The 22,738-nt window shown below is 49.2% G+C and overlaps 1 protein-coding gene across 10 annotated transcripts in view; it reads right to left on the reverse strand.

Moving 5' to 3' along the window:
- ACTN1 (actinin alpha 1) overlaps nt 1–22,738 on the reverse strand; it is a 109,044-nt gene that overhangs the window by 84,237 nt on the left and 2,069 nt on the right. The window lies entirely within an intron of this gene.

Consider the following 22,738-nt stretch of genomic DNA (forward strand, 5'->3'; position numbering starts at 1 on the left):
TCTTTTCACATAGTCCCATATTTCTTGGAGACTTTGCTCATTCCTTTTTATCCTTTTTTCTCTATTCTTGTCTTCTCATTTTATTTCATTAAGTAGGTCTTCAACCTCTGATATCTTTTCTTCTGCTTGATCAATTCGGCTATTCAAACTTGTGCATGTTTCGCTAAGTTTTCGTGTTGTGTTTTTCAACTCCATTAGTTCATTTATATTCCTCTCTATATTGTCTATTCTTGTCAGCATTTCATCAAAACTTTTTTCAAAGCTCTTAGTTTCTTTACATTAGGTTAGAACAAGTTCTTTTAACTCCCAGAAGTTTCTTATCATCCACCTTCTGAAGCCTACTTCTGATAATGGCACACAGTCCTTTTCCATCAGGGCTTGTTCCATTGCTGATGAGGAACTGTAATCCCCCGTAATGGGAGAGGCGTTCTGATTTTGGGTATTCTCAGCCTTTTTAGGCTGGTTTCTTCCCTTTGTTATAAAGTTATCCATTTGTCATCTTTACGATTACCGCCTTTCTAGTTGGGTTTCTGAGTGGACATCCAGTTTATTGATTCCCAGCGCTGGAATCCGAGCAACCCACTGCGCCGGCCAAAACAGTGGCGTTAAGACTGGTGGTGCTCTTCTGCATGGGAATCTCCTCCCGTTTACTCTGCATGAAGAGCTGCCACACCGAGGTGCCGGCAAAACCACTGCGCCAGCCACAAGAGTCGTGCTGGGGACCCATGGGGCTCCTCCACTTGGAATCTTCTGGTCCTTGAGCGACGAAAATTCATCTGAAAGTGTGGCGTCCTCTCGTTCTCTGCCTTTCACTGGGAGCTACAATCCCGAGCTGTTAGCAATCAGCCATCTTGGATCGAATCCATATACTATAGCTCCTATATACTAACAGTGACTCGAGAGTGGCAGGAGAGGGGGCCTTCTGTGCATCAGCTCCTATATACTAACAGTGACTCGGCCATCCAGGTGTGCCACTGCTGTGTGTACCATGCCCAGCACACCCACCATGCCCATTCTGGCATTTAAGGCCACTCAGGAACTCTTTGGTCAGTTCTTACAGCTCCTAAGGACTGAAGCCTTACTCTCTGAGGTCAGGTAATTCCATGAATGGACCATCTTCTTCCTGCCCCACATTCTGGGAAATTCAGTCTGACATGTAACTGCTTGGGTGATGGTGGAGTTACCCAGTAACAGAAGCAACTCTGTGGGTTCCTCAGCGCACAACCAGCACCCTGGTCAAGTTCAGCAAGGAATCTGGCCAGCATGGAAAGGGGTCTTTCTGCCCTGGAAGCTTCCTCCTAATGACTGGGGAGTAGAGGGGCGTGTCTACCTGGCCCAGATAATGTCTGGTTCAGAGAAGTGAAGAGAGGGAAGTGAGAGATGGCAGGTTTAGGTTCTCATTTATGACCGCTCCCACTTCCCTTCTGTTTTCCAGACAAGCCTCAGAGCCAGACAGGAACTTGAGGAATGTGGTCAGGAGTCAGGTCTGGGCAACATTTTCCCAGGCGATCCCACCACTTCTCACACCAAGGCCCATCAGCCCGGAGCCCCAACCTCGTAGGTGTCATGCCTGGCAGGTGGTAGCTGCTGAGGAATCTGCTAAGAAGCTAGTCCCTGAACACTTAACATTTCCTCCCAAACATTCAAACATTTAAGAGGTTTCTAAACCACTTTCTGATTGATTGATTAATAGGTTAACAGGGCCTTCAAAACCTTAGAAATGTAAGCTCAGAGCCAGACAGATCAGTGACTAAGAAGATCGTTTGGGGCAGAGAAAAATCAGGTGCCCCACGCACCTAGGCAGACTACTGACAGGGGACTGTCCAAGCTCAAACCCCTGCCTGCCAAGAGACAAGTTGACTCCAGCAGTGAACCAGGCCACGCACCTCCATGCTCTCAGGGTGGTAGAATTTCTGCTCATTCTTATTTTCTTCTTTGTACTTTGTGTAGTTTACAAATTTTCCACAATAAATACCACTTTTTTTTAAGTAAGAGAAAAACAGGTGGCACATTAAACTGGTCAGTCTTTTCAAAGCAACTGATTCACATGGAAAAGGACTTGTAGAAATTATCCTCTCCGAGTATGGTCAAAACCCCAGCTGTGGATGTTATCCTAAAATACAGGAAAACGTCCACATGAAAGGAATATTTATAGAGGCATTATCTATGATAGGCCAAAACTGGAAACCACGAACATGTCCAATAATGGGAGAATGATTAGGAGAGGACATGTCAGCAGCTGAGAAGAAGGGCAGCTGGGAAGGGGGACGGCCCAGGCCCAGCCCTGAGTGACCACACAGTTTCCTTCCTGAAGGGAAGTGGGCAGATCCCAAACTGCTTCTAAAAGGCAGTTTTGGCCTCAACAGCCACCCTTCTGGAAAGGGAGAGTGGGCCAGGCTCTCATTTGCATAATAAAATAGGAACTTTGCCCTTCACATGCTGAGCATCCAAAGCAAATATTCAGGTCAGTACAAAAGTGCCATTACTTTTGCACCAACCTCACAGTTCCCTTTTCCGTGAAGACCTGAGAAAACTTCTGATCTCGGAGCCAGGAGTCCACACAGCCTGCTCTCCAGCTCCTGTCAAACTACTGCCACGAGAGTCTCCAAGACGTGCTCAAGGGCGTCTCAAAGGACCTGTGCCTCTCTGAGGTTAAACCTCTGGGAACAGTGGATCTCGAGTTCATTACCTCAGCTCCCCGCAGAAATGACTTCCTACAAGTGTGATTTAACACCATATCTGTGGCATTCACTGGGAGTTGACTTAAGAGACAAGTATACAAAAAGTGTCTGTGTGTTCCATGAAACCAACACAGCACTGTCTACTGAACCACCCCCCTATTAATGCTTACCAAAAGTGCCCCTTTCTCGTGAACTGGCACACTTTCTTTTACTAAGAAATAAACACTATGGTACTTCCAAGTTATCTTTTTGCTTTGGCTGCCAGGAAGCTCATAAGCAGGGTCAGTGTTGCTTACAAAAACGAACCCTCTTTTAATATTAGGCTAGGTGAAATAAGCCAGACATAGCAAATACTGCATAATCCAACTTGTACATGGAATCTAAAAAAATATCACATGCAGAAGCAGAGAGTAGAATGGTGGTTACTAGAGCTGGGGGGTTGGGGAGAAATGGGAAGATGTTGGTCAAAGGGTACAAACTTTCAGTCAGGATGGTTACTATTGCTAGTAATACTACAGTTGAGCACCAGAACAACACGTGGGTAAGAGGCAACAACGCCCACACTCCCACCATGCAGTAGGAAATCCACGTATAATCAACTCTCTAAAAACTTAACTGTTGTAGCCTACTGTTGACCAGAAGCCTTACCTATAACATAAACAGCTGATTATAAATACATCGACATCCATGTTGTATGTTATATACTGCATTCTTACAATAGTGACCTAAAGAAAAAAATGTTAGGAAAATCATAAGAAAGAGAAACTATATTTGCCATTCATTAAGTAGAAGTGATGATCATGAAGGTCTTCATCCTGGTTGTCTTCACATTGAGTAGGCTGAGGAGGAGCAGGAGGAAGAGGAGAAGGAGGAAGAGGAGCAGGAGGAAGAGGAGGAGCAGGAGGAAGAGGAGGAGCAGGAGGAGGAGGAGAAGGAGGAAGAGGAGGAGGAAGAGGAGGAGCAGGAGGAAGAGGAGGAGCAGGAGGAGGAGGAGAAGGAGGAAGAGGAGGAAGAGGAGGAGCAGGAGGAAGAGGAGGAGGAAGAGGAGGAGGAGGAGAAGGAGGAAGAGGAGGAGGAAGAGGAGGAGGAGGAGGAGGAGGAAGAGGAGGAGGAAGAGGAGGAGGAGGAGGAGGAGGAGAAGGAGGAAGAGGAGGAAGAAGAGGAGGAGGAGGAGGAAGAGGAGGAGGAAGAGGAGGAGGAGGAGAAGGAGGAAGAGGAGGAGGAAGAGGAGGAGCAGGAGGAAGAGGAGGAGGAAGAGGAGGAGCAGGAGGAAGAGGAGGAGCAGGAGGAAGAGGAGGAGGAGGAAGAGGAGGAGGAAGAGGAGGAGGAGGTGTTGGTCTTGCTGTCTCAGGGGTGGCAGAGGCAGAAGAGGAGGAGGAGGAGGAGGAGGATGAGGAGGCAGGTACACTCAGTATAACTTTAATGAAAAATAAATCTGCTTCTAAGTGAACCTGCACAGTTCAAACCTGGGATGTTCAAGGGTCAGTTGTATATTGTTTATTTGAAATTTGCTAAGACAGTAGATCTTAATGTCCTTATCTCTCTCTCTCTCTTTCACACACACACACACACACACACACACACACACAATGACAACTATGTGAGACAATGGATGTGTTCATTAACTTAATTGTGATAATCATCTCACAGTGTACACGTCTATCAAATCATCACGTTGTATAACTGAAATGTGTATAATTTTAAATTTTCAATTATACCTCAATAAAGCTGAGGGATTACATTAAATTTTTTTAAAAACTAACCTCTTTTAACATTGTTTCCTTAACAATTGTCTTCTTAACAATGGTCTCATCCCCACTATGACATAGCTCTGGATCTTCTAACTTTAATTTTAAGCTCTGGCCCAGGCACAGTGGCTCACGCCTGTAATCCCAGCATTTTGGGAAGCCAAGTGAGAGGATCACTTAAGGCCAGGAGTTTGAAAGCAGCTCTAGCGACTTGACAAGACCCCACCTCTATTAAAAAAAAAAAATTAAAGAACAAAAAACTTCTGAAGGCTGGGTGTCATGGCTCACACTGGTAATCATGGCACCTTAGAAGGCCGAGGTAGGATGATCTTTTGAGACCAGCCTGGTAAACACAGCCAGACCTTGTCTCTACAAAAAAATGTAAAAATTAGCCAGGCATGGTGGCATGCACCTGTAGTCCCAGCTACTCAGAGGAGGCTTAGATGGGAGGATCCCTTGAGGCCAGGAGTCTGAGGCTACAGAGAGCTCTGATGACACCACTGCACACCAGCCTGGGTGACAGAGTGAGACCCTGTCTCTCAAACGAAATAATAAAAAACCTCTCTGTCATACACAAGCCTTTAATATACCCACCTCAAATGCTTTTTGGAAAGAGGCAGGAAAGTACAAATGAACAGCTATATGAAACAATCTCTGTACTCGGATCTCACTTTCTCCAGGGAAGGAACATAAAGGCTGTGTAGCTACATAAGAAAAAGTGTTTTTGATAAAATGCCAAGTGGGGAAATAAAAAAGCAGAGCTAAATATTATATACACTATGATTACCGCTATCAGAATAACGCAGGCATGAAGATTAAAAATAAAAATAGGTTTCTGAAAATATAAATGGTTGTGTTTAAGGGAAAGGGTCTAAGATGGTCATTCTTCTCCCCTAACTTTATTTCCTCAAATGGAAACAGAGGCTCATGTGGGTGAAGCAAGTAAGGCAGGCAGAGGCTAGAAACACAGCGTTCCCCTGGGTGTTCTGATGCATCTCACAGGCGGCCACATGGGATGAGGGGGTGGGCTACAGGCCCTATGTGGATCCTGAGGGACCAGCCCCCAGTGGGTGGTGCCATGGATTTCAGGGTCTTGGATAAAAATGGCTTGTTCACTCAAGTCACAGCTGTTTGAGATCCTTGCAATACCCTGACATGTTCTGATCCCTCCCTCACAACTGGGCACCTGGGGAGGGGCACAGAAGGAGAAGCCAGGAGCCATGACCCCAGACCCAGATGCCTAGGACTTGGTGGGCAAACTACTGCTCCTCATCCCTCCAGTGCCAGATCAGAAGCCACTCCCTTGCAGGAAGCATTCCTCATCCACCTCCAGAAAATACCCCCACGCCCAACCGACAGGCATTCACACCCACCCAGACTGTACTTCTCCTTCACAAGGCACCCCAAAAGCTTACCCTTGACACCATTCTATCCCCTAGACCACAAGCTCTGGCCCAGTATTGCTCTGGCTGGTGTGCAGCCCACATCAGTGGAGTGGCCGCCAGAGAGAATGGTTCACCCTCTGCACACAGCCAAGGTTTGGCCAACTGGGCTAGCAGCTTCCCCGAGTCGGGATCCCGTGATGGCTGGCAGCTGCCTTTATTGCTTTACATCTCTTATGATAACAGCCCACATCCTGGGCAGGGGCGCCCAGGTGGTCTAAGGAGGGAGTAGAGGCAGGGTTTGCTGCTCAAATTCCCAACTAGCCTTGGCGAGTGAGCGGGAGAGGCAGGGCTGACTCACCAGCTCGCAGGTGGAGTGAGCTCATTCCCTTCCAGGGCACCCTTGGAATTGAAAACCCACGGCAGTGATGGTTCCCATGGCAACGGGCCAGCACCTCCTCCACAGCCGCCTTCCCTGGAGCACCATTTGCCTGTGCCCACGGGTCACCTACCCTCCCTCCCCAGCCTAAATCTCAGAATGCAGAGTAAGGCGAGGCCTTGAAGGCTGGGCAATGCACAGCCCCATCCCTCCACACCCCAGCCCTGCCTGCTTCCAACCTGAGACTGCTTCAACACATTCAAGACCATGAAACCCTCGCCCAGCCGTGCATCCCTTCTTTGGAAGGCTGCTAGGAATTCTATTCTGAGCTAGATTCCATCTCCCCACAATGCTCACCAAGTTCTACTTCTCTCTATTGGGTCTACCCAACACATCCCCTCTTCCAAATGACAGCCTGGAGCCTGCTCTAAGCAGCCCAGGTCAATCAAATAGTCCCAACACGGTTTCCGCCCTTCTGCACCCGCTGTGTGGGTTTCTCTGCCTGGGATTACATTGGTCTATAATCCTCTCAATGTGTGGAGTCTAATTCAGACAGCCACGCACTGAGCAAGTCTCAGGACATGCCTGGTACCTGCTACTGCCCCCAAGATGCCCGGAGCCTGTCCCTTGCTGACTCACCAGTCCTCACTGCTGCCCACACCCAAGCATCTTTCACTGCAGCTGCACCCAGCCCACTCCTCACTCACCTCCTCCCCTCCCTCTGCAGAACTTTGCACTCCCTTTTTCTTGCCTTTGGTCACACTCTTTGCAGGCCCACCTCCCCCTGACCTGGCCCCACCACCAGCTTGGCCTGACTCACATAGCCCAGATTTGATTTTTAGCTCACATGATCACCTCCTCCAGGAAGTCCTATCTGTCTCCTCCAGGATGGGCTGGAGCCTTCCTTGAAACTCCATTCGCTATACCAGATGGGGTATCTTTGTATACGACAAGGAAATTGCCCGTCCCTGGGTCTCTCACCCATGGGCCCCCTTAGACACAAGAGACCATGCCTCTGCTGCTTATCTGGAAAGAATTTCTGCTTTACGTTTGTTAAGTCTGGGTGGCAAGCAGGTAGATACTCATTTTATTGTTCTCAATGCTTTTTCCTATGTTTGAAATGACAACTTTAAACAAAGATGATCCACAGTAAACTTGAGTTGAGTAGATGAGCTGGGGCTGGCTGCAGCGCCTTCTGCCCCAATGTGTGTTTGAGAATCTCATGTATCCAGCTGAACTCACCCTTCAGAAACTTTCCTCCCACCTGGGGCTGGAACCCAACACCACCTGGCCAGTTATCCAGAGCAATTAGTTCAAACCCTCAGGTGAGCACCTGCAGCTTGCCTAGCATGGCAGCACCACAAAGATGAGTTTTTATTCACACTATATCATTTCTTCTCTGCTTGTTCTTCCTCACTTGAGAAGTTCCTAGTAGTTCACACTAGCACACTAATCTCAGTGCCAATAAAATAGCCCAGATAGTTAAATATTACAGGCAATTCTGTTACTAATTGCTGAAGCTGAGTAATGGGTGCACGGGAAATCACTATACTATACTCTCTACTCCTGTGTGTGAATTCTCCATAATAAATTTTTAACAATTCATTCATTTATTCATACAACTAACATGCATCATGGATAAAGAGAGAAATAAGATTCACCTCCCCATGAACTGGTAATTTATTAAATTCTAAATTGCATGCTACCTTATCCCATCCCAGGAATTAAATATCTATTGGCATTTGTAACATAAAGGTTATGCTGACCTACCTAAGGATGAACAGCAAATAAGGAGTTCCAGCACTGCCTCTCCTGGACTGTAGGGAGCAAGGAGCCTTTCCAGCCCTGCCTACTCCACCTACACCTGAAGGCTCCCATGCACACAGGAGTCATCGAAAGGCAGCAAGGGGCTGCAGGAAGCCAACAGCATCCCTCCAACTTAAAGGCAACCTTCCCTGAAAGGACGGGATTCAAGCACCCTCCATTCTACCATTACAACTTTTCCATAAAGCCCCCGCCCAACCCTGAGCCACCCCCACCTCTACTGTTCAACACAGCACTGGGCCTTCAGTCTCCATGACCAGAGAGGGGCCACTTCCCTGGTGCACAGGAATGCTCGGGTCAGGAGAGAAGCATATGGGGCCCGGGGAGGGTGGAGACTCAGCTCCATCTATCATGAGGCTCGTCCCTTCTCCAGTCAGGGCTGACAGCTGGTGCTTGCCACCAGGAATATCCTAGCAGAGAGGAAGCAACCAGGACAGTGACTAGCAGTATGAGCTCTGGCCAGGCAGCCCTGAAATCAAAGCCCAGCTGCCCCACTAAAAGCTGTGAGTTGGGGGAAATCATTTAAACTCTCTAAGCCTCAGTTCCTTCTGTAAAGTGGGACTAAAAATGTTAAAGTACCTTTTCTTCATAGGGCGACTATGATGATTCCTTGGCATAAAGCACGTAATGGACTTAGCACAGGGCTGGACATGCAGTAATAAGTGCTGGCTGTTAATACCAAGATTGCCACCGCCACCAGGCTGCCTCTGTCCTGCAGGCTCATTTCTCCATTCCCTCCTCAACTGCAAACTCAGGAGCCAGTCCCAGGAACACCGGAGTATAAAGGCCTGCATGTGGATCACTACCTCCAACTTGGCAGGGTACAGCTGCCTGCATGTGTGAAACTCATCTGTAATTGACCACCCGCACACTAGCCAGAACCGCAGCAGCTTCCTCTGCCTTCAGAATACAGGGTCCTGCCCCATGTGCATCTATCTGCAGGTGTTCTGGAGCCCACCTGCAAGGATGACTTCAGAAGATGGCGTACGTGTACCCAGAATAAAGAATCCTTACCAAATCTGGCCCCACAAGGAATGAACTCATGGCAGAGTGTCCTTGAACAAATCAGATCACCACTATGGACCTCGTCCCTTTATCTGAGGAAGAGAGGGGTAGGTAACAGTGCAGGTCCCTTCTGGGTTAGGCATTCTATTGATTTCTTCAAACTGCTGCAAACAAGAGAAGGACCAGAGCTAGGCTCTGGAAGTAAACAAGTGAAAGACAAGGCCACCTATTGACACCAGTCCCTTGGGCAGATTTCAGGCTGAAAGCCTTGCTCCCCAGCTGCAGTCAGTGTTTCAGACCCACTGAGCCCACAGGCAAGCAGCCTCCTCTCACCAGGCCTGTGGGTCAGCCACACCTACACAAAGGACCAATTATCATCAGTCTACCTTGCAGTCCTTCTGAGCCACCTCCAGCATCCCCACCCCCAGACACACCTGGAGCACCCAGGCTAGAAGGCAGAGCTAAGGTACCCTTTACCAGCCCCAAACAAGAGAGAATGCCTCCCCAACTCTCACCTTCCCAGGTACCTGGCCTCCCTCCCATTCAGGACCACACCCTAAACAGGTATTTCCAGAGCCAGAGCCCAGGACACACAGAGCACTGGCTTCTGGGTCTGTCTATAAAGGGAACACATTCACCTGGCCCCACTTGCACCCTCCCTAGAGGGTAAGAACAAATTCCTCAAAGCTGAGAACACAGATGGCTCCTAAAGACACTGTGTTCGCAGAATAGTTAATTTCAGAGCCAGGCTAAGAAGCCCAGGTATCAAATGCAAGGTCACCTTTAGAAGTGCCTGATTTGGATGAGAGTGGTGGCTCATGCCTGTAATCCCAGCACTTTGGGAGGCTGAGGCAGGAGATGGGTTAAGCCCAGGAATTTGAGACCAGCCTGGGTAACAGAGCAAGATCTGTCCCTACAAAAAAATAAACAGAATTATTTGGGCATGATGACACACTCCTGTGGTCCCTTGCTTCTTGGGAGACTGAGGTGGAAGACTCACTTGAGCCCAGGAGGTAGAGGCTGCAGTGAGCTGAGATTATGCCACAGCACTCCAGCCTAGGCGACAGAGTGAGACCCTATCTCAAAAAATAAAAACATAATAATTTTGTTTTAAAAAGAAAAAAGAAGTGCTTGACTCTGCTGAGTGTCCCCCAAGAGGGCAGAAACACAGAATGTTGGCATCATCCCAGACCCTAGAGATCAGCTGCCATGAGATAATCCAAGCACAGCCTTTACGACAGTGCCCCACCACCATCCTACCATCCAATTTCTTTATTTATAGGTGGGTTCCGGGGGTGACTTACCAGCATCACAAAGTGACCACAGGCAGCACTAAGACAAGATCTCGGGTCTCCTGAGGCCCAGGTACCTAATACACAACCATTCTTCCTGTTCCTGAGGGACAAGGTAGGTTTCTGCCAAGCAGCTCTCTGGCCTATTAAGTCAAAAAAGACAGTCTTTTCACACCTATCCCCTCTCCCAAAGTCCCAACAGAAAGTGAGCAGGAGGCAGGTGAAAGCTTTGCTGAACCCCACATCCTGTCAAGCTGGAGGCCCCACAGTTATCTAGATCCACATCCCTCGGGATACTTGGCTAAAAAGACAGTGGACCGGTGACATCCAGCACTCAAGAGAGAACCCTCAGTGGAGGGGCTGAAAGGAGAAGGAAAACCAAGTCCTAGGTTTTACTTCCTTTAAGGTCCTCAAACTCACACAAAAGGACCAGAAATTCCCTGTGATTTTCTGAAGCACGGCCCAGCCAAATGCAATAACCCCACCCTCCAGAGAGGAAGGGGCAGGGTGCAGAGGGACGTGTCAGCATGGCCCATACCTTGGGAGAGGAATCTGATGGGTAGCTAGCCAAAGGAAAAATGCAGCTGGGCTGGCTGGCAGAGAGCTGGGAGTTCTGTGCCAGCTCCAACCAGGCCACCATCAGAAGCACCAGCTCAGAGAGGGGCACTGAGCAGCATGGCAGGGGCTGAGGTCATCCTAGGCTATGACCCCATCCCAATGACAAGACCAGCTTCTCTGGCCTCCTTTGATTCCAGTACACACCTCTGAGTACCGAGGAGCCAACTGGGCCTCTGCCCTGGTCCCAGGAATCAACCTCATCTCTGGGGTGCTCCTTGGTGACTCGGATCACTGCCACCCAGGCCCTCAGCATCTGTCAGTTGTCTCCTGCTGGATTACAGCTGCCACACTCCAGTCCAGAGGCCCTCACCATCACCGTTCATCAACAGTGGATACTCGGTCAATACCTAATATGTGCAAGTGTGGCTCTTGCTTACCTGCTCTTTGGGGAGCTGGGATGACTGATCAGGGAGCTCCTGAGAATCAGTTCCTAGGGGACCCCACAGGAGACTCACAAACCCACCTTTGATCATACAAGGAGCCTCAGATCAGTCACAGATCAGTGACATCCCCTGGGAATCCTCTAAATGTCTTTAGAGAGGAGAGTTTCACAACAGTGCCCAAAGAAAGTATAATGAAGGCAGGCAGGCTGCCACACATCTGTCCTTTCTGACTTTCTCTAGCCCAGGTACTAACTGGGCAAGGCAATGGCTGAGTGACTGAGAGCAAGGAGATAAGGAGAAGGCAAGAGCAGGGAAGTCAGGCAGGGACAAGGGCCTCTCAACTGGGACCCCACTTGCTATCCTTGGAACCTAGGAATGGGCCTGACGGAGTGGGGCTCCCCACATCTAGCCTCTTCCAGAACTCTATATGCAGCCCAAGCCTCATGTCCAGAGCATAGTCTCTTGTCTTGCAGAGAACAACCAGCTTCCAAATGGTGCAGGATGCTGCTGTGAGCCATAAAATATAAACTCATTTAGAAGCACTCCCAAATTCACTATAGCTTTTCTTCAGGACGCATTTGCTTCGTCAAGAAGTAATAAAAGCACAACTGCTACCCTGGGAGGAGAAAAAAATGGTAATGTGATGCAGGTCCCTAAGAGCCTGAATCTCAAGCCCAGGAAAAGAGGGCAGCAGGCAAAGGACCAGGGACCCATAGGGACGGGTACCTGCCACACACACACACACACACACACACACACACACACACGGGTGGAAAGAGGGTAAGACGCTGAGACTGACATCTCATGCCGTCCCTCTTCAAATGTCAGCAAGTCTTTGAACTCTGGCAGGGTGCAGGGCGGCAGGTGTAACATAAGAAAGCCACCGCAGAGGCAGGAAGCCAGGTTCCAGTCCCACCTGCTGCCTACAAGGAGCTATGTGACCTGGGCAAGTGCTTTGGAACTCAGCAGTCTCAGCCACAAAACAGGGATGGTAGAGCTCCCACCAAGTCTACCATTACAGCTCCAGGGCACGGGAGAGGTGGGAGCGAAAGGAGCAATGAACAGAGTGATGCATTGGGTATGACCCCATCTACACAAAGTTTTAAAACAGGCACAAAGATACAGACAGCAACATAGGCAAGAAATGTATAGGAACAAAAATACCAAACTTGGAACAGTGGTTAACTCCGGTGAGGGAAGGTTATGAGATCAGGGAGAACACTGGGGCTGCAACTCTACAAGGTACCCTTTCCTGAAAACAAAAATCTGAAGCCAACATAGTCTGGCTATGTGAGCTGGATCCAAGAGCAGAAAATCTAGAAATATTTGCTGTAACCACCTGAACCTTTCAGGTCTTTCCAAATACCCTCAAATCTCTTTTACCTCCCACTAAGCCATCTCATATGGGTATTGTGAGGATTACATTAATATTTGTAAAACACTTAGAAATTCGACCCAAAGCACAGTACCAGGGCTGGCTGATGCAGGGGGGCGGGGCAGGGGGATGCACGGGTGCTCAGCTCCATATTCCCAGAACAGTCCCTGAGCTAGCAAGGGGTCCTACGCTGAGCTTGCTTCTGAACCAGTTCTGGGGAAAAGGCATCAGGTACACGTCCCCCCGCCAGGCACCCCCAGCCAGGGTGCTACTGTGGCCTCCTTGCCTGTACGAAGCAGGCTCACAGAGAGGGTGGCACACGGGCCCACTGGATACGTGAACTTCTATAAGAAAAGAGAGCAAAAAGGAGAAAATAAAAAGAGAAAAAAGAAAACTACAAAGCAAAGCTTCATTTGGAGCTAAAGTTTGGAAAAATATTCAGATTTCTAATAAGAAGCCTCAGGGCTTTGTGCATGCAAAGACACCTCCATGCAGCCCCAGCCACCAGTATCCAAGATGAAGAGCAGGAAACCAGGGGTCTGGCCCCATTTCCCTGCCTCCAGAAAAACACAATTCATAAGCCACCTCCTACATCTCTCAGCTCCCAGGGGTGAGTCTGGAAAAGCACTTTGCGTTCCTGGAAAGAAAGGCCCTTCCAAAATATCGGGAACTCGACTGGAGAGTGCCATTATCTATTATCTGGAGGATGTCTGCGGTGTTTAAAAGGGAGCCACTCCTCTGCCAAGATCAAGGAGGTGGCCAAAAACAACAGAGGGGCTTCTTGGAGCCAGAGAGACACACACACTCCATGCTCACAGACCCGACAGATATAAGCGTCGAGACAGAGGACCTCGGTGGAGGCTGCTCTCCTTTTCTTGGACCAAGCCTTCATAATGGGGGTGTCGAGACTTGACTCAGAAGAATTAAAAGCTCCACCTCTCTCTCTAGCCCCAAACCACAGACGGTTATGCATGAACATCTCCATTATCAGACATAAGGAGGAAAGATAGAGTCTGATTTCAACAACCCCCTGCCGCCCACATGCAAGGCTTGGTGCCTCCTCCAGCCCAGAAAGCCAGGTTCCATTAGGGGACCGGCCTGAAGGAGCCCACCCACCTTGAAGTTGCCTCTCCTCCTGTCATTTCACCTACAGATGATTTGAAAATAGAGCTCAGATGCTGTCTCACTCCCATCAATTATAATCAGCTTTGCAGATGGCTTTTAAAAAATAAATCTTCAGGCCCATAAAAATGCTCCCTACAAGCCCTGGCCTGGCCTCAAATCACAGGCCTTGTGACCACACGCTCAACAGCCCACGATCACCCACCACCAGGAAACAGGAAGAACAAGGTAATGGAGAGGCGGCTCCCTTCCCACAGCCACCTGCTCTTCCGCCTCGAGCTGAACATTTAGGGCCTCTGATTTAGGCCTGGAAGGTTCAAAGCTGGGGGTCAGGAAAGGGCGCAGCCCCCCCACCCGACTTGGTGCTGTCCTCTGGACCGGCTCAAACACTCCCCAACCCTGCAGTGCCAAAAGCTAACCCAAGCCCCCCACTCCACTTCCTCATCAACTTTCTAAATCATCTCAAGGTTTACACAAGAACCTCAAGCGTTACAGGTTTCACGTGCACAGGCTTTTTGTAACAAAATAAACCTGAGTGAGGCTCAGCTGCCTGGTTCAAAGCCTGTTTGGTTCCTGTGGTGACCATAAAGGAAGACTCTGAACAAAGAAGGACAGACAGAACAGGTGAAACTGAAGGAACCAAAACAAGAGAGAAGGGGAGGGTGCTGCTGAATGAGAAAGCAGGGAGGCTTCCCTGCTCGGGTCAGCACCAGAAGCGGGGAGGCCTCCAGGTTCAGGGGACTTAAATCTATTCCTGACAGTTACTGCTTCAACTGAAAAACGCAGAGAAATACAACTTGCATCCTTCACTACCTTTAAAACCAAGAAAAGTACCCACTGAGAACTATGTCCATCCTCTTAACCTCACAAACCCTCCTGTCAAAGACCTGGATTGAAAACCAACTCTACTTCCAGGCTTCAAAAGGCCTGGTAAAGTCGCTTCACCTCTCTGAGCCTTACCTTCCCTGTATGTAAAATGGGGATAAGACCCCACAAGTTTGCTCCCCACAATTCCTGGAGAGAAAGCCACACATGAAAGCACAAAAGTTAAAAATGTGCTATGTTGAGTTCTCTTATTTCAATCCTGTATTAGCCTTGTCTCCCAGTTAAAACACAAACTTCTTAACAGCAAAGACTGTGTCTGTACTTCTGGTTAAGAGCTGAGTTCTGAGGTCAATCTGCCTAATCTCGGGCAAGTTACTTAACCTCCCTTAGCTTCAATTTCCCTGTCTGTACCAAGAAAATTAACAGTCCCTTCCCCAAAGAGTTGTTTGACATATGGAGGTAATCCAAACCATTCAAACTTCAATCAGTGTGAACTATTAGTCTGTGTGCTTATTTGGAAAACCAAGACCTTGTTAATAAATCCTAGTTGGTTGGTTTTTTGGTTGATATAAAACAGATAACACACCTTTCCAGCCTTCCTTCTCTCATCTTCTCTTCTTTCCTTCCCAGGAGGTGGACAATGTTTACATTTACCTCCCAGTACCCTGGGCTTGTGAAATGCTTTGAACCAAAACAAATGGTTCCCTTAAAAGGCCAAGGGTACTAGCACCTTCATTTACAGGCCTCTCTTGCTGTGTGGCTGTGAGCATGTTATTCTCCATCTCTAAGCTCAGGACCTTCACCTATGAAGTGTGATCATCCCACATACCTTACAAGGCTCTTGTCAATGTTAAATGTAGCCACCAATAGAATGCGTCTGACATACACTCCATGTGCAAGAAGGGTTTCCCTAGATCCCCCAGCCCCGACCTGTGGTTGACAGGCCTAGGGAAAACCCCACTCTCTTTCAATGGAGAATAGATCCCCACCCCAGAAGTAGCCTGCTGTAGCGAAGGACCAAGGAGGCAGTTTCCAGGGGAACAGCATCCTCTGCATCGACGCCCAATTTCCATCCTTGGCTGCCTTTTATTCTCCTCCCGCCTCTGTAGTGGGCTAAGTCACCTTTCCTCACCATTGCTAGGCAAGCTCCAAGAGTGGTGAAGCTGCCTCCTTTGGGGGGCACCCTGGCCCTGCCCTCCCCTACCCCTGCCTAGGACCCTAAGGAAAGCTTCCCCACTTGGACTCCCACCCTGCCAACCTGGGGAGAGCGAACAGAGAGAAGCAATCCCAGGCCAACAGAGTTTATAGACAGAGGTCAGGGAGGAATTTTCCCCAAAGACTGAGACTTGGAATAATGAAGGCCACCCTCTCCTCACACTACCAGTCTTCTGTTTGCCTGTGCTCATGTGTCATGTATTCCTGGTCAGTTTCCAAGGAAAGAGCCGCATCCTTCATCCCGCTTTCAAAGCTCCCGCCCTTATCTTTCTCTTCTAGACTCCTCTCATTCACCATGAACCCAGACCCCAACTCCAAACAGGGGGCATGACAGAGAAGGGGACACACAAACGAGGGAAGAGGGACAAGGATGGCAGGAGCCATCAGAAATCCTGTGAGTGTTTGTTTACCTCTGGGAGGTAGGATGACAGGCAATTGTCATTTTCTTCTTTATACCAGTTAATTTCTTAGGTTTTTGAAAATTGAGATAAAATTCCAAGCCATAAAAGTCACCGTTTTAAAACATACAATCCAGTGGTTTCGGGTATATTTGTGAGGTTGTGAAACCACCACTAACTATCCAATTCCAGAGCATTTCCATCAGCGGGGTTTTGTTTGTATATGTTTATCTTGGGTTAAGAGTTCTACCCACGCAAGCATTTGTTGTATAAGCAGCAGAGCAAAGTTGAGAAGGAGTGCAAATGCTGGAGCCTGACTGCCCGGCTTCAGATCCCAGCTCCACCACTTGCTGGCAGCGTGAGCCTGGAAGAGTCCTGCCACTGCTCAGAGCCAGTTCTCTCATCTGTAAAATGGGATAATAGGAGGACCCGGCTCACAGGGTTAGATGTGCTCATGCATGTAGAGTCCTTAGGACTGTTGCTGACAATTAGCATGTGCTCAGAAACAGCAAGCCATTATAATTATTATAAGAAGATAAACTTTGTTAACTTTTATGGCAAAATGGTGCATGCAGAAAGGGCAAGTTGGGATCATGAATGTTGCCCCACACAGCTTTGAGACCTGCCTCACTAGATCAGACTCACCATGCCCGGATAACCAGACTCACCTACCATATAACCCCCCAGGATGACATGACACAGGGGAAAGCAGGTGAGGCAGGGACATGGGAGCCTGAGCGACCCTCTCCATGCATTCCCCCCACCCGCTGAGAAGGAAGGACTCCAGGGAGCTTGAACTTGATGCACAGCCTGGGGATAGGTGAGAAACTGATATGGTTTGGCTGTATCCCCACCCAAATCTCATCTTAAATTGTAGTGCCCATAATCTCTATGTGTCGTAGGAGGGGACCGGTGGGAGGTGAATTAATCACGGGGGTTGTTACCCCTTTGCTGTTCTTGTGATAGTGAGTAAGTTCTCACAAGAGATGATAGTTTTTACATGGGGCTCTTCCCCACCTTCGCTCTTCTACACACACTTCTCCTTCCTGCAGCCATGTGAAGAAAGACAGGTTTGCTTCCCCTTCCACCATGATTTTAAGTTTCCTGAGGCCTCCCCAGCCAGCTGAACTGAGTCAATTAAACATCTTTGTTTTATAAATTACCCAGTCTTGGGTATTTCTTTATTAGAAGTGTGAGAATGTACAAATGCAGACACCTTGCTAATGTTTGAAGAGAGAGGAAGGAGGGGTTCCAAGGTGGCTGTAAGCCCTGGTTTGCTGTGTCTCCTGCCCCCACCACTCCTAAGACTCCTTACCTCAGTCAGATCCAAGTTTGAGCAAACAGTACTTAGGAGGCCACTGGCACCGGCACCTCAGGAGATGGAGCCAGAACCCTGGGCTGAATTGAGTCCTGAGTCCAGTGAGGGCTGACCCATTTGCCAGAACTAAGGAAGCAGACTCAGGGGGTTTCCTCTGCCTATGGCCTCTCCGCCATGACCTCTGTGGGGAGGTGCAGACTAGAACTGCCCAAACCACCTCAGCTGGTTGGCTCCAGGACCCCACCAGTGTCCATGATGAGTAACTCAGCCCAACACATGGGCGCCCCTTGCAGAGACATGGGCCTCTATGCACTCGAAACAGGGCATAAAAGCAGGGCCGGTGAGGAAGGTGCCCTTTGGCTCCATACCAGGTCCAGGAAAACCACAGGTGGGTTACACGCTGGGGCAGCTCAGGCGGGGTTAACTGGCTGGGATGATCCCAACAATGTCTATACAGAGGTGTGGCTTTAAGAGTCCGGTCTGTGACCTGTCCAGACGGCCTGGTCAACTCTCACAGAAAGGTAAGAGGTCAGCTCTGGGAGGGGCAAAACAAATGGAAAAGAACAAAGCTGGGCATAGTGGCTCATGCCTGTAACCACAGCACTTTGGAAGGCTGAGGAAGGAGGATCACTTGAGGCCAAGAACTCAAGATCAGCCTGGGCAACATAGTGAGACCCCCCCATCTCCAGAAAACATAAATTTCAACATTTAAAACTATAATAGAAGAATGACAAAGGAGAATAATGGGAGGGGGTGTTCCCCAGCATGGATACTCTCTGTGCTCTGCTATGCCCTTTCAGCATCTCCCCTCTCCCCACCTCTGTCCTACAACATCAAACACACACACATACACACACACACACACACACACACACACACCCTAAGGCTCCCTAGAAGAACCGCCTTCCTTTGAGATGCAGCTCCAATTCCACCAGTTCCTGCCAAAGGCCATTATTGGCAGAGCCTGTTGTGATTCTGCCTCTTTCTGGTTCCTTCTCTACCTAAACCACCATTTCTACATGCCACACAGCAAGCAGAGCATCTGACACCTAGCAGGGGTTTAGTGAACATCTACTGACTCCCTCCCTGAGGAGGAACCATCTACATTATCACCCTATTAGGGCTGCTTTTTCCTAGAGACCCACCATGCATATCTCTGGCTGCCCCACCCTAGCTCCAGGCCCCCAGGTCTTGTGTGACAAGTCTTCGAGCCAGATTGATGGTTTGTGGCCCCCAGCCAGGCGCCCAGCCCCAGGCCTCCGAGAAGTTGAAAAGAGGGGTCCAAGTCCAACACAGCCTGCACAGCCTTGCAGTACCTCCCCAGAAAGTTGGACTGGAGGAAAGGGGGTTCCTCCTCTTCCTCTCGAGAAGGTGGTAGACACGCATCCTGCAGGAGCCTGCTAGCCTTCTTCTACTGCAAACCAAACTCCAGTGTCCAGTGACTCCAATGGCCCCTTGAGGTCCCACCATTTCTCAAAACTGGAAAATCTGGTTCTCAAGCCTGACCAGGCTGCGGCTGCTCAGAGCCAGTTCTCTCCTCACACCTGCCTGTCTTAAGGCAGCCTGAATGGCAGCCAGAAGCAGCCCTCACCGGCTTGGTCTGAGGCCGACTGGCCTCTGCAACCCTCCTCCCCAGTCCACCTCTCCTCAGGCTTTGTCAATCACTTCGCCAACCAGTGGGGCAAGGTTTGGAGAAGAAGGAGCCACATCAGATGCTCGGATAAAGCACGACTGGATTTGCTGCTTGGAGGGATGGGTGGGCCCAAAGAATGCCTCAGCCTGGGCCAGGAGCAGTGGCTCACACCTGTAATCCCAACACTTTGGGAGGCCAAGGCGGGCAGATCACCTGGGTCAGGAGTTCGAGAACCATCCTGGCCAACATGGTGAAACCCTGTCTCTACTAAAAATACGAAATTTAGCTGGATGAGGCGGTGCACACCTGCAATCCCAGCTACTAGGGAGGTTGAGGCCGGAGAATTGCTTGAACCTGGGAGGCAGAGGTGGCAGTGACCCAAGATCACACCACTGCACTCCAACCTAGGCGACAGCGAGACTCCATCTCAAAAAAAAAGAATGCCTCAGCCTGAAGACATCCAGGGTTAAATTGCTTACAGAGAATTCCTACTGTGTGGCCATTTTCCCTGTATAAGCTGACATGGTGTTTTTGTTTTGTTTTGTTTGAAGTGCTTTAATATCCACCCTTCACTGCCATACCCAGGGAGTGTGGTAGGCAAGGAAGCCTACCTTATTCCACGGATGAAGAGACTGAGCAATCAGAGAAGTTAAGGTCAGACATCAAGGATAACACAACTCCCCTACACCCATAGACAACCTTGGCTCTTCCTGCAAAGATGGGTTTATATACTATGTCTTATCTCAAAGCCTATTGGGTAAAGACCATGGAAATTCTGGTTCTTCCAAATAGTTAACATTTACTGAGCACTCACTACATGCTAGGTGCCAAGCTAGATCCTTACACAGACTGCTTCACTTAAACCTCCACACAACTCTATCGGGCAAGAACCACTATCATCATTATTTCCCCATTGATACCATCTGGCACACAGCAGGTAAGCTGACTCATCAAGATCTCAACAGTAAACAGAGGGACCAAGGTTTGGACTCATGGTGCACCCAGTACACATTTATCTGCAGAGGCTGGGCCAGGTACAACCCCAGGATAAGTGGTCATCTGAACAGAAAGCATTTCATCACCTTCCCCACCCCCAAGCCTGAAGTTGGGAGCCATGCATGATGCCATTTAGCCCATTTGTCAGAGACAGTTCTAGATCAGGCCACCTACAACAGGCCTGTCCCTGTGCTCTGCACTGGAATTCAGCAGAGAACAGGACAGGCCAGGTCCCTGCCTCCACGGACACTGGCATGGGGTAAAGCTGGAAGGAGTGCAGAACAGCGAGGAGTTTGAGAATGAGGAGGAGAGCCAATCCTCTCCCCTTTCCAGTTTTATTTCTACCAGGCATCACCCTGGCTTTGGATGTCCCATCCCTCCCCAGGTAAACTCTTCTACGTCAGGTCCTTCCCTCTCTGTATTCCTCCACGCTGAGTGCTAGCTCCTGCAATGGCCTCGCTGTCCAGAAGCAAGTGTAAACCACGTGGCCCCTCTTCCTGTGACCCAGCCTCACCTGCCTGCAGAATCAGGATGTGGGCCTTATTCACAACCACCTCTATTCACCTGCCAATGCTGCCGCTCCGTTTCAACATCCATTCGCTTAACAAATACTAAGTTCCTACATGTAAAAGGCCCCAGGCTGGCACCTGTGGACACATACATTAAACCAGAATCTCCAGGACTTCAGAGGGAAGAGAGAAAATAAAATTTAATGGCAGAAGCTATCATTTTACATATCTGCTCACATCAAGCCAGCAAGGTGGGTATTAGCTCTTTTTTATAAGTCAGGAATTGGAGACTCAGAGAGGAACTTGCCCAAGGTCATAAGCCTGAAAATGCAGAGCCAGGATCCCACTCCAAGTTGATGCTCTCTCCAGCTTGACCTATACTAGGTACACACATACACCTAAGAACATGAGTGAAATCACATAAAGGAGAAAACTGGGGGCTGTGGTCACCCTGAAAATAACAGCAACCCCTAGGAAAAGTGACTCCAGAGCCCAGCCTCGAAGATCAGAAAGATGAGGAAGGCTGGAAAAGTATAGGAAATGCCTCTAATCCACATGCTCCATCTGGAAGATAACTGCATTTTGTGTCTGGAGGCATGGCGACCAGCCCATTAACTCCATACCGAAGCATTCTTTGCAAGAGGGACAAGCCTTGGCTAAGCCAGAGCAGCTTCTTGAGTCATGCCTCCTGCCTGCACAGACTTCTCCCTGCATCCACGTCAGGCCATACCTTCACCAAGGAAGCATTTCTCAATGCGTCATGTAATCCGATTCCCTGGAAGAGTCCTGAGGGCTCTGAGGGGCAGAAATGTGTCCCATTTACAGAGGAGGAAACCTAATGGAAGCCACACGAGAACAGGAACTTGGTCTGTCTTGCTCAGTGCCTGACTCCTAATTCCTGGAATCGTGTCTGGCCCAGAATGAGCACTCACAAAGTATTTGCTGAATGATCTAATAAAAGCTCGATGAAAGGGAAAGACCTGCCCAAAGTCTCACAAATAGCCATGGCTACACCAAAGCTAAAAAGAGAATCTTCTCCCTCCTACCCAGTGACCTTTGTATCCCTCTGCCCTGTGTCCTCTTCTTCCCCTCCTTACTCACTCCCCTGCCTCCCTTTGGAACCATCAGCCTCTGTCCACTTGTGGGCTCTGGTCCCACACAAACCCCACCTCCCACTGTCAGTAGAGAGTGTGTCAAAAACAACACGTTTACCCTAAGTCTTATCCCTCACCCGTGATACCACCTCCTTAATGCCACCCTGCTGAGAACTAGACAGAACAGAAATTCTGCAGACTGAGGCCCACAAAAGATAATCTAGAGAATTAACAGGAAAAAAACTGTGGATCTGAATCTTCAGAGTCAGGCCCAGAGCTCCTTCTGCTGTGGTACCTCCATCAACCCTTGCCCAAAGCACATGTCAGCTCTCCTGGTTCTGAGAGTCTCTGGCTCTGGATGCCAGGCCCAGCTTTCCTGCCTCCCTCGTCAAGGCGGGACAACTGAGAGGAAGCTGCCAGTTCCAAATATGGCTGCACCTCAGCCCCACCAAACACCAGCCTGGACTTGGAGCTGGTTACTTCCCCTCTCTGGCCCTGATTTCCTCGTCCTCGTGCATGATGCTAACATCAGCAAATGCTAGCTCTTGGCACTGTCGAGTTTGCCTCCAGGATAACCCAGTTTCCCAGATCACCTCTTCCTACCCGGCTACCCAAAGGCCTGGGGCACACCCACTGCCACCCAGGTCAGAGTCCTGCGAATCTATATTCTTCTCCCCAAATGCATAACATATTCATTCATTCAGAAATAGTAAGTACTATGTGCATGCTGATGCTCAGTGTCTGTCCCCAGGAACTTGGTCTCACAGTCCTTTCAGGTGTCCAGTTCCTGGGCAGCTCTGTTACTCCTGCCCCTCCGAGGCACAAAGCAGGTGCTCCCCAAACAGGGATTTCTTTTTTGTTTCTAACCTTCAAAGAAGACCTCAAGGCATCTATCGCCTTAATCTCACTTCCGTCTAATTTAAAATCCATTCTCAAGAAGG

Source organism: Callithrix jacchus, chromosome 8 (assembly GCF_049354715.1).
Source record: "Callithrix jacchus isolate 240 chromosome 8, calJac240_pri, whole genome shotgun sequence".
In the NCBI taxonomy this organism is placed as follows: domain Eukaryota; kingdom Metazoa; phylum Chordata; class Mammalia; order Primates; family Cebidae; genus Callithrix; species Callithrix jacchus.